Consider the following 12,263-nt stretch of genomic DNA (forward strand, 5'->3'; position numbering starts at 1 on the left):
TTTGAAGAACAGCAACAGAAGTTGGCAGCAAAGAAAGAAGAGTGAAATGGACGCTTTGCTTACATAAGGCAGTGTATAACCTCTGCGGTTACTCATTACACGCTAGGTCTCACTATTTACCTATGATTTATGAGGACGTTGGAAACAGAAGAAGAACTTTTGCGCAAGAGATTTTGGTTTACCACACCTTAACATCTCTAAAAAATAAAGGGGGTTTGAAATTTGCACACCTGATAAGGTTTCAGTTTTATGCAATAGAAATTATTTACAGGGAAAATTCAAACTCTATAATTCTTGCTCGAGATGCGTTTGATCTACAATGACAAGTTGTTTGAAAGTTGCAGGCTAACTTACCACCCCTGTCCGGCACATAGGTCTGATTTGTTTATGGATTACTTGATCTAATGTATTCGATTAGACCCAGAGTTGGATTGATCACACTTGTGATCGGCAATTCGATCTCGATCCAGGAAATTTCGAACCCGGTCAGATCTCAATCTCGATCTCTTTGATCTGCGATTGAATCGATCCTGCATCCTGTTCCCCGATCTCGATCAAAGAAGCAACAAAAACCAACAACAGCATTGATTCCAGACTTATCTGTAGAAAGCCACTTACTCGATAAAATCTTTTCTACCAGGAACACTTGAGTTTAGACATTCAGAAACAAGTATATCCAATGTTCCGTCGGCTGTTGAGTTCGTTTGCTAGTAAAACTAAACCAGCTTGTTAAAGAGGTTCCACGGAGGCGGAAGACGGAAGAACAGCATTATATTTCCTGTGTTAAATATTTTAAGATCAATTATTTAATTTATTAATCAGTATTAGGGGAACTAAATGAAAACATACCGAAAGATCTTGAATGATGAAAGCTGTTCAATATGGCCAGAGAATTTACGAAGAACAAATCAACTTTACTTTGGGGCTGTATTACTGGGTTTTTTTCCATAGAGACGAGAAGTAAATCTTTTCCAGGCTTGTTAAAGGCTATCTCCACTACATTCGTCTTCTGGGTTTGGAGCGCTAAAATTAAATGCAAAATAGAGAAGATTTAATGATCATGAAATACAGATTTGTTTAATGGACTTGTGGATTAAATGAGCAATACTTTTCTTTTTCTCTTCTTCGATTTGTCTTTCCCCATTTCTCACTCTTTCTTTAGCAGTTTCGTAACTGCCTTGTTCCTCTTCCGGGAGCCATTTCACTTTGTAAACTGGGGTCACAAATAGCTGCAGACGAATTTATGGGAATGCTGAACATGTGGTCGTAAATTGATCCTTGGGAATCAGCGAACACACGCGTGGTTTGGTAATGACATAGTGTCTTCGATGATTATTCCGTTTTTCGCTTGAAGAATGGCCAATGTCGGGAAGTAGATAGTCATTGAACCGAAATTTCTCCTGCAGAACATCTAGAGCAATTCGCTATAGTTCCATCACCTCTTTATGTATTCTCCGGAGATGAACTTGTCTGTTCGGACTGAAACCATGAAAGTCCAAGTGTTGAAAAGGTTTTCCATAGCCTCATTATTCTTCTCGATAGTTTGTTGAAGCATTTCATACAATCAAAATACAGTTCTAATTTCGTTTTGTTTTAGTCACGAACAGCCTACCGATGTGGCTTCTGATAACGTCAGAATTTTACCCGTACCCTTGCTTGTTACATTTGGACTTTTCCGTCGGTGCTATGGAGCATAACGCCCTTGCAGCTCCGTTACTTCTCTCCAATCAGCGGTTGCCACAAGGTTTAAAGATGAGCAGCACATTGAGGTATACGGTGAAGACTATGCTTACTTTCCATGGGCATCCGAAACCTCATCATCGGTTACCATCTTTGCATAGTCATTTTAATGAAAACCTTAAATATTTTAAATATTCAACGATTTTCACGCTAATGCATTATAAGGAAGCGCTCAAAAATGTGTTCACAGGGAATTGATTACTCTTTCCTCCATTAGGTCGCCATATCCTCAGGTCCGCCCGTAATGTCTTGCGTTGGGGAGAATCATGTCAGAATCTTCATCATCTTTACTGCTTTTCTTCGTCATCGCTAAGCCTTGACTTGGGTTTGCGTTGGAGTAGAGGTACAGCCGGAACGCTTTCATAAAATTTCGATCCTCGTCGGTAACAGTGGCCTCGATCTTCTTAGCAATTTCAAATTCAGTGTGAATATGTCATCCAATTTATGGGCAAATGGTGCTAGTCCTCTTTCCGGTATACCAGTCACTCACTGCCAGCATGCCTTGTGTCGCTGAAGCTATTGTCGTACCAGTGAACCGTCTTTCCAAAAAATTTTGCGGTAGCGTACCACCAGTCTCTGGTGGTACACACCCATGTAGCATTTTGCAATGCAACAGCAATCAGTTCTTCTTTCCTGGCTTATATTGAATGATCAGAGATCTGTAAAAAACCTGCCACTCTTATGGTAAATTCAGGCGCTAATTTTGCATGAAAGACCAAATCCCGTTTTTCTGCCGTATCATGCCCAAGGCGTTGGCGAAGATATCATCAACAATGTATTTCTGTAAATTTATAATCGTTCTTATCTGTAATGATACTTTCTGATTATGTAAAATTCTATTCTTTACGATTGTGGATTATCAAATTCTCGTTGGGTTGCGCAATTTTTTGAAACACGAAACTTCAGCTTCTGCTGTTTCATTGAACCTCTTCATAACTGCAATTGTGGATTTTCCTTCTTATTCTTTGATTCATCAGTGAGGCGAATGATAATTTCATGTTCAATTTTTTTTGGTAGTCAAGCTGAAATAAAAAAACGATCCTGTAAATATCAGCTTTTATCACATGGAGTGGTAAAATGTTAATTATAAAACCGAATACCTTAATCGACGCTTCACATTTGCCACGTGAAGTGGCTGACATGTGATTTTTTGAACATCCACAATCAAACATTTCACTTTTCGGAAGTTTGAATTTTCCATCCTTCTTTCCATCATATTTCCACTGGAAAAATGATAGAAGGATGGAAAATAACCCAACATCCTTAGCACCAGCTTCTTCGGTATTGTTACTAATAACTACACCTGCTGTAAGCAATAGAAAAATATATACTAAAGGGCTAAGAGATTTTAATAATTTAAAGATTTTTTACCTGTCATTATTCTGTTTTTACCTTGCCGTCACTTTATCCACAAATCTATGTCTTCACCCGTTGTTCTTCTTCTTTATTCATTATTCTATGTCTATTGATCATTATGAATATGGGCACATGTGTAGTCAAGTTGAAAAGACTGGAAATAATCTTCATTAAGTAAGTCTACTTACTGGAAAGTATTCTAAAAAAGAAGCCTCTTCTTACTAGTTGAAATACCTTTTAATTATATAATAAAGTTTTAATTTTATTAAAAGATGGCGTTTACTGATCAATCGAATTTTGTTATTTTGATCTCGATCTTAATCTCGCTCTCATTTATTTGAGATTGGCGACCTCGATCTCGATCTCGAAAACGAGCTTCCGATCGTGATCGCCGATCGATTGATCGCTGATCAGTTCATCTCTTGATTAGACCTAAAGAAATTAAAATCAGATGATAAAGCTAGGAAGTGAAACCAAGACTTTGCGTAAAAATCGAAAGTTGTTACAAAGTCTAACAAATTTTACTACAATTCGATCAAATACACTGCTTCGATATTAAGTTCTAGGAAGCGTTTCGTTGAAAAAAACCAAAAATATAAGGTAAAATGTAAGGTAAAACAAATTTTTCTGAAGGTTTCATATGGTCTAACAATAGAGGTCCCAGAATCATGTCCGCTGTGCCTTGTTGTTTGTCTGAAAGAGCAGGATTTATAAAGATTACCTGACCAGTCACAAAATTCTCAAAACGTTGTCATCAATGGGGAAAAGCAGTCGCTTTGATCATGCTCGCGCTGTTTCTTCTGGATTAAAAATAAAAAATTTGATTAAAAGGAAACGAACTAATCCTCTTTGTATTACACAATTTAACACACACATATTAATTGATTATCAGATAGTATTCCATGCAGCCTATGCCGCTCTTCTTTACCCCTGGTTAACATCATTTTTAAACGTTTGGCTTCCATATGATATCGGATTTCTATATATATTCAAACATTTAAAAAGGATCATTTCATGTGATGTTCGTCGCAAAAATTTTTGGTAAAATATGCTGAAGAGTGAGGCAAAACGCAGGAAGCCTTTGCCTCTCTTGGCATGTTTTATACATTTGCAGAAGTTGAGAAAATTGTTCAAAATAATTTTTTTCTGGAAAAGCTTACATGAGAGATTCCGTCCTACCAAGTCATCCATGGTGCGCGGTAATGACGACTTGTTTTGCCAACATTTGTTGCGACAAACATCGCACGGAACCGAAACGGTTAAAACGAGGTAAGCCAAAAATCAAAAGAAGAGCAGCATAAGCTGCGCAAACTGTCTAAGATGGTTAATTAACGTATTAATGTATATTATATTAGTAATACAAAGAGGAATGATTCAGGTTTCCTTTGTCATATAATAATTTTTTTAATTTTAAATACAGAAGAAAAACAAGGCGAAAAACAGTCACAAGCGACTACTTTCCCGTTGTTGACAACGTTATGGAGGGGGAATGTTATGACTGATCCGGGTAGTCAGCGCCTCAGCGAGGTGCTTCTTCCTAAAATTTTTCCGTGGAAATAGCAGATGAAACACCTAGCAGACGACAGTTCTGGGACCTCTAATGTTAGACCATGGTTTCCATATGCCCATAGACAGAGTTCGCCATAGCAGGTTGCCCAGCTGCCGCGTAGCGGCTAAGTCAAGTTTTGTGATTGTTCTTCCTAAGCCAGCTCTCAGTTCCCTAACATCAGTCCTTGGCATACCATGCACCCTACTGAAAACTCTCTACCTCATTGTGCTGCCAACTGGTGGCGGCTTCCACTGCCGGACTAGGGGCCTGGCCCCGCAGACGATCGGGTACGATTTTGGCCGAACCGCGCGCACCTTTTAGCGCCAACCGGTGCGTGCGTTCGGTTTATCAATTTTTGGGAACCGATCGCACTGGGCGGTTTTAGAGCAGTTTGCTAATAAGTTTATACAACAAGTTTTACAGTTTACACAACAGTACATAAGTCAAATTATGAAACTAGTTGTATTTTTTCCACACACATAAATAATTTTCTGAATCAACATTCGTCAATGTTTTCAAAATCGAATTCAGTCAGATTGTGTGGAACGTGAATAAATTTCGTTGATCAAACTAGCGATGAATCGAATTGATCGAATAAGATTTAGTTTCACCATTGGATGCTTGATAAAGCTGAACTTGTTCGTTTTTTCGCCCTGAAGAAAGACTCAAACTTTGCTGATTTTGATCCTCGCTTCAGCTTGCCATTGTGCACCATCCCCAAAATAAACCAACAGCTTGTGGTGCGAATGTGATTTATACAGTATACAGCATTCAGCATAGTTAAACAATGCCTGTTATCTGACCTGACCCAATTAAGTCAATTAGTCAAAGTTCAGTTCAACTCAGGGTCCCATTCGCAACCATTGGCGCCACTTACACTCAACGCCATTTGATTGTGGATTGTGAAATTTCCTACAAATTTTCGGGTGGTCTCGAGTCGGTAGGTCTTCCACACCGGTTTGACTGAATTCCAAACTGGAGAACCGCACCGAAGTAAAAACGGTTGAACCGAACCGACGGTTTGCGATTTTGCCCGACAAACTGCGGTTCGCCCCGATCGAAAACAATCGGGGCCGAGCCCTACGCCGGACAGCTATGGGTTCGACTCCTCCTTGAGTAAACGTTGTCATGGCAACGAGGTGCTCTGCATATTGTTTTGTGTTGATTTGTGATTCAATGCTCAGAAGTGATTCCCTAGTTTATGCAATACTGAATAAAAACTCCGTAAGCTTTGACGAAAGCATTTAAGTTCATTCCCTTGAACAGCAGCGAATTCTTCTAGACCATGTTAAAGTTGCAACGCAATTCTTGGTATATCTTCAGGTATTCATTTAATCTCTGGTCTGGCGATTATTGTTTTTAGGTAGGCTGATATTGCATTTTGTACTTCCCGTTTTATTATAACTAAATTAAAGGCTTTACTTCGAAATTGGAAAGACTGACTGATCCAGCTTTGGACAAATTTTTAAAATAGATTCTGCTGATTCATGCTAACTCGCTGTACCATGAGCGTAGGTGGAGGCCTGGGCAGAGGTCAATTTTCTTCATTCAGGGTGTTCTTGGTTTCATCTGTTTGTGTGATGTGTTAATGTGCAGGTAATTTGTAAAACCTGTAACAAATTTTGAAAAAAATATCTCAGTTTTGTTTAATAAGAAACCACAACTAATCGATACATTCTTACAGTGTGGTATCATTTTTAGTATCATCTGTAATTGGAGCTCTGCTAACTGTTGCGTTAGCAGCTGTTGCTGCGGTAGATTTGGGTTCAATATCTAAATGCCTAAAAGAAGATTACAGATCTTCACCATTTTATCCTGATACTGTTGTATGTTTGTTTTTTTTTTTTGTTTTTCTCAAATTTTGTGTTTAACCTTGAAGGAAATTCTAAAATTTCTTAAATTTTTATTGCTGCCTAGATCCTAGCTGTGCTCCTACAAATTGTTCAAGCTTCATGGAATCATAATAACTTCATGTACACAGCTAGTAGATCTGCTTGCTCCATCTACATATGCATGACAATAATTTACAGTACTGATTCCTCACCAACTAAACGGTAAGATCATATTCCTCTCACTAAAGATATCCAAGCGAATAGTTTAAAAACATATGGTTAATACTTAATAGATGTCAAATCCTTATTTGTACGATGAAATACCACCATCTCCTCACCAAACAAGATTTCGTGGTTCTCTACAATCGGCCCAAGAAAAGGTACAGACATTCCGTAACAAGTCTACTTATAGTCTAAATTCAACACTTCCAGTGAGAAGTAAATCTATGGATCGTTTTCTGAAGATAACGATTCGTTTCTGATCAAAATATGATTATGTATTCTACTAATTCCAATCAATGTGGTTCCAATGGAACTCGGTATAAAAAATCGTCTGCGAAAGTGTCAAATGCGATTCCATGTATAATGTGATGTATCCATCTGTTCCCGATTCGCATAGCACCTCGACCTCCTCTACTCGTTCGTTGAACATGCAGGGCGAGCTACCAGGACACATGAAACATACCGCCGTTTAGCTGGCGGGAAGTTCAAAATATTGTTATCGGTATGTATCTTGTGACCTGAGTCTGATTTGTAAGTCAGATTGATGATCGCCGTTGTAACTTGTAATCAGCTAGTCGCGAATTCGTTCCACGTTTTTAAATTAACATTCTTCTCACAATTTTCGTTCCTATTTTTTTTTCGTCAATGTTCTCTTTTCGTGCGACCAACAACCGTTTCATATATCAGGAATCGCGTACTTGCCTATGCTCATGTATCCTCTGATGAAATGTGATTTTTTAGTGCCTAATGACACATTGTTGTTTTAGTAGCTGCTCTCTTTGTTTATCGAGTTGCATTTTGCACTTGATCCCTACATCGCCAAACACATTTTTAAACTGCTTAGTTTACATTTTTTCCACATGTGAAAAATTCTTTTGTACTATTCTTATTGTTTGACTTTTTCCTCAAAGTTTTGCTCAAGATAATAGTTTCATTCAGCACCGATACTATAGGAATTTATTGCTAGATTACTGATACTTGAGCAGTGAGTAACATGACAAAGGCCATCATTCCATGATTGCAATTGGAATACAGTACGTATTCCGTATTTGAATCGTCATTTTTCGTTATGGGGATTTCTTACGGTCGCCGCAACCACTAAGTAATATTGGTTTGTGTTATCTCGGCAATTCCGGCTTTTAATAATTATAAACATCAAAATCATTCTCATAGTTAGTTGTTAACGAGGTTCTTTTTAGGATTCGGTTCCAAAGTGTAGACAATAAATACACCATAACACCAATGATTGGTAGGCCCTTTCCAATAATCAATTTCTAATCGTTAAAACGTTTCTTGGAGTTGCGCCATATTTATCTGTTTCCCATTAGCTAACGTGTAGCTAAGGGACAAACAGGTAACTAAGCCAGTGTTTCGGATTTTCTAAATTTGCCGGATTTGACTCAAATCCAAATCATTGCGTGTGTTTGAAATCGTTCAATTCCTAAGTTCGAAAAAATCAGCAAAATCCAATCCAAATCGAATCCAAATCCAAATCCGAATCATTTTAAATTTGAGAAAAATCCGATCCAAATCGATCCAAATCCGATCCAATCCAATCCAATTCACAATCAATTGTTAATTTTATGGTTGCAACATATAACACATAGTTACATACAGTTCTTCACATATTTCTATGTCAAGGTAAGAAATTTTTAAATTTCCTTTATTCTTTTTACTTTAATCCCTAATTTAATATCAAATAAAACCCAAGACTTAATTGGTTTTACTTTTAATAGAAGTTTTGCTAAAAAGTCTGTTCGACTTTTTGATTTCTTACAAAATCCATGTTTTCTTAAACAATAATAACAGGTTCCTTTAGATTTCTTAAGTTTGATTAAATCTTTTATTTCTGAGTATTTTGACTGACAATGGTGAAAAGAGCAAAAAAAAGTTAGCCACATTTTAAATATACGATGACGAAATCACGAAATTTTCAATCTAATAAAACGGTAAAGAGTATATATCTGGTCTTACACACGATGGAGGTAAGAGGATCAAGTGCAAGTCTGCAGACGACAAGAAAGGTAAATACTAAACAGTGGCTGAATTAAGGTACAGGAAAAAAAAAAATTCTAAATTGGAAAAAAATCCGAAACAAATTTATAAAGGATTTGGATTTGATTTTGAAAAAATCGGGGTTTTTTTTTGTAGGATCAAATCCGATCCAAATCCAAGCCATTGAAAAATAAAGCAAATCAAATCATAAAATCCGGGAGGATTTGGATTTGATTGGTTTGGATTTGATTTGAAAAAAAATCCGAAACACTGAACTAAGCTTGATCACACGGTTTCAGCTTTATTCTTAACCAACGGGTACTTGGTGACAGCCCATGCCTGATTTTGGGGGAATGCCAAGTTTTGACAAATGCAGCATAAAGTTTTGGTCATTATTTCATTAACTATGAAGGTTAATGATAATGTTAATGATGAGCACATTTTTTTTTAGTTTTGTCCTTAGGTCCAATATTACGCTAAACCGATTAAATGAAAAAATGTGTTTCATTGGAAATTTTTCCTTTTTAATATTTTTCAATTGAAATTCACCGAATAGATAGCCCCTTATTACTATCGATTGCTGTAAAATTCATGTAAATCCGCTAAAAATTAGACCGTAATTAATTATTTTATTTTATGATATTTTGGGAGGGATGGGTAGAGGGACCAAAACAGACATTTTTTGGTACGTTGTTTGGTTATTAATATAGACCAAACTAAACAGAAAATATGTTTTTGAGATTCGTTATTATCTCTAGAATGTTTTGATATGATAGTTTACTTTGATTTTTATAGCTTCAGAGAAACAAAAATTGCGATAAAATTTAACCCACTTCTGACATCCATTGGCGGCCATTTTGATGACACGCTAATTCAATTTAAATTCTGACTTTTACTTATAATTATTCAAATGTTTTAAATAACCAGGAATGTTGTATGTAACACAAGTACCTTTTAAAGAGAATCTCAGTGTATTCTAAAAGTAAGTAGCAATAAGTGTCTTACTGAAATACAACACAAAACTAATACAACAGTAAAACAAACAAATTGTTTTGATTATTTAATTATTTAAATAGATCTATACATTGGAAAATACCTAATTAGATTTGAAAGGGTATGTCCTTAGTTGTATAGTAGGCTTGAAAATTGCTTTCAACTGACTGTTCAATTATACTGGTTGTGGCCCCGTTTTCAAACCGTATGGGATTCCGATCAGTGCTTACGACTGAAAATAAAAAACCCTGGACGAGTTGCCAGATCTCCTTTTTACCGACAACTCCATCTCGTTCAGGGTACCTGAACGCTGTCAGGCAAAACATGACGACAACTCCTGGTAGGGTTCAGAGTCCCTGGCCTTAATTTGCAGCAAGAGATAGGGGCAGCTCAATTCGCTATACTAGCGCAACTTGCCTTTCATATTCAGTTGCAACTCCATCTCGTTCAGGGGACCTGAACCCTGTCGAGACAAAACACAAACCCCTGAGCCGTTATTTTTTGTTTTGTTTTTTTATTATTTATGTTTATTGTTTATTTTTCTTTCTGTTTCCTTTCCGTAATACAATGCCTTTTAACTTTATAATTTTGTTTTCATTTATTAGAATATTACTTAATTAATCAATGGTATAATTTCATTAAAATTACTATAATAATTGTGAATTTCCACTCATGGGCATTCGGGTAGTGGAACCAGTTTCAAAACCCGATATCATTACTGTGTACCCTATTTGACTTGTTTTTTGCATACATCATAGTTTTATTATTTTCCTTCACTTTGTACACCATTTTAAAGTTATAGGCTGGGCCATATCTTTTAAAGTGGGTATTTTAAACTGTAATAGACCATAGCAACTCCTCCAAACAGCAGCCCCACCCAGCAAGAATGTCATCACGAATGCAACCTTCCACCCGGATAGTTTATGATAAAAGTAAAGTTATTGTAAACCCTCCTTCTTAACCTTCAATCTTTGGTATATAATGCGCATGGTTATCGTCTTAAGTAGAGTTAGTTTACTGGCAAATATAAGTCTAGAAACTATGTACATTTGGAGGTCCCAACGAGACTGCAAGAATAACCACGTGACGCAAGATAACAACGAGACTGCGGAATAACGAGACTGCAAGAATAACAACGGGACTGCAAGAATAACAGATGCAGAATAACAACGAGACTGCAAGAATAACAACGAGGACTCTGGAAGAAAAGTTTCTGATCTGTGCTTCATTTGCTAACTGCAAGTATTCAACGCTTCTGTCACCCAATTCTTCAAGCAACCAACATCGGAACATCATCAAGGTAAGCGAATGCCGTTTGATTCACCTGTACAAAGACTGCTCTCAACGAGAACACACTACTACCTTTATACCCCGTACTACAAGAATCTGATTTGACCAAGACCCAAACCTAAGTCACCATCGAGAACAATTTTGGACCATTGGAAGACCTTAATAGACTTAGAATTTAAGCAAGACTTAGAAAGTAAATCATACCAGACAACCTCAACAACTGAAAATATCAACAGTTACAAACACAGAAACAAGAAGCAAGTCAGGCGACGCAAAAGAATTCGCTGCATTTTTACACTTATTACCTTCTAGAACAAACTGTTAAAGTAACAGATGGTGTACACAACAGCAGAACTATATGCTAATGCTACTAAAACACTCAAAGACGATATAGTCACACAAGGTGGGAACACCAGAACACTCGATAGTTTACTCCAACAGCTACACACATTGCAGGAAAAGAAAAAGAATTTTTGTTCGGTACCATCAGTGTATTGCAGAAAGAGTCAGAAATTGCACTAATTGAAGATAAAGCAGATATCTACACTAAAACTTGAACTTTCAAACGCGCAAAAACAATTGGAGAGGTAACAAAAGAAGGCAAAGAGTTCCAAATACACTTTAAGCAGTTCGTTAGAGCAACTTCAAAGAAAACAACGAGGCTGCGAAAAACTCCCTTGAAAAGCCAATTCCCGAATCGCAGACCTAGAACAAAACCTTGAAGCCACCCGCAGAGCCAATTGCAGAATCTTCTCAAAAGAAAAGAAAACAACGCAGCTGTCGAGACCGAAGGGGGCAAGAAATAATTAACTAAACTTGAAGGTGAGAAGACCAGACTGATCCAGAAACTCAGCAGTGCGGAAAACCAGATAAAACAAGTATCAGAAACAGCAGAGCAGCTCCAGAAAGAGATAAAAGTTTTGGCAGACAGACTCGTCAAGGCTTCAACAGAAAATCAATTTAAAGAAAAACTTTATGGATTTTACTTGAAGAACTAAAGAACCTTGAAAAGACCCCAAGAACTACAAGATCGGGTACGAGGACAAGAAAATCAAATAATAATTCTAGAAAACCGGGTGAAAGAATACAAAAAACTTCAAGTTAAATTCATCGAGACTTGAACACTCCAACGACTCAAGGCTAGACGAGGACGAACCAGGAGAAATAACCAAACTAGTGGGAGATATAAACAACTTGGCCTTGCCGACAGACAGTGGAGACAAATCACTCCACTACGAGCTGGAAATAGAACAAACGAACGATTTTGAACAAACAATGAAAACCTC

The sequence above is a fragment of the Daphnia magna genome, linkage group LG9 (genome assembly GCF_020631705.1).
Source record: "Daphnia magna isolate NIES linkage group LG9, ASM2063170v1.1, whole genome shotgun sequence".
Classification (NCBI taxonomy): domain Eukaryota; kingdom Metazoa; phylum Arthropoda; class Branchiopoda; order Diplostraca; family Daphniidae; genus Daphnia; species Daphnia magna.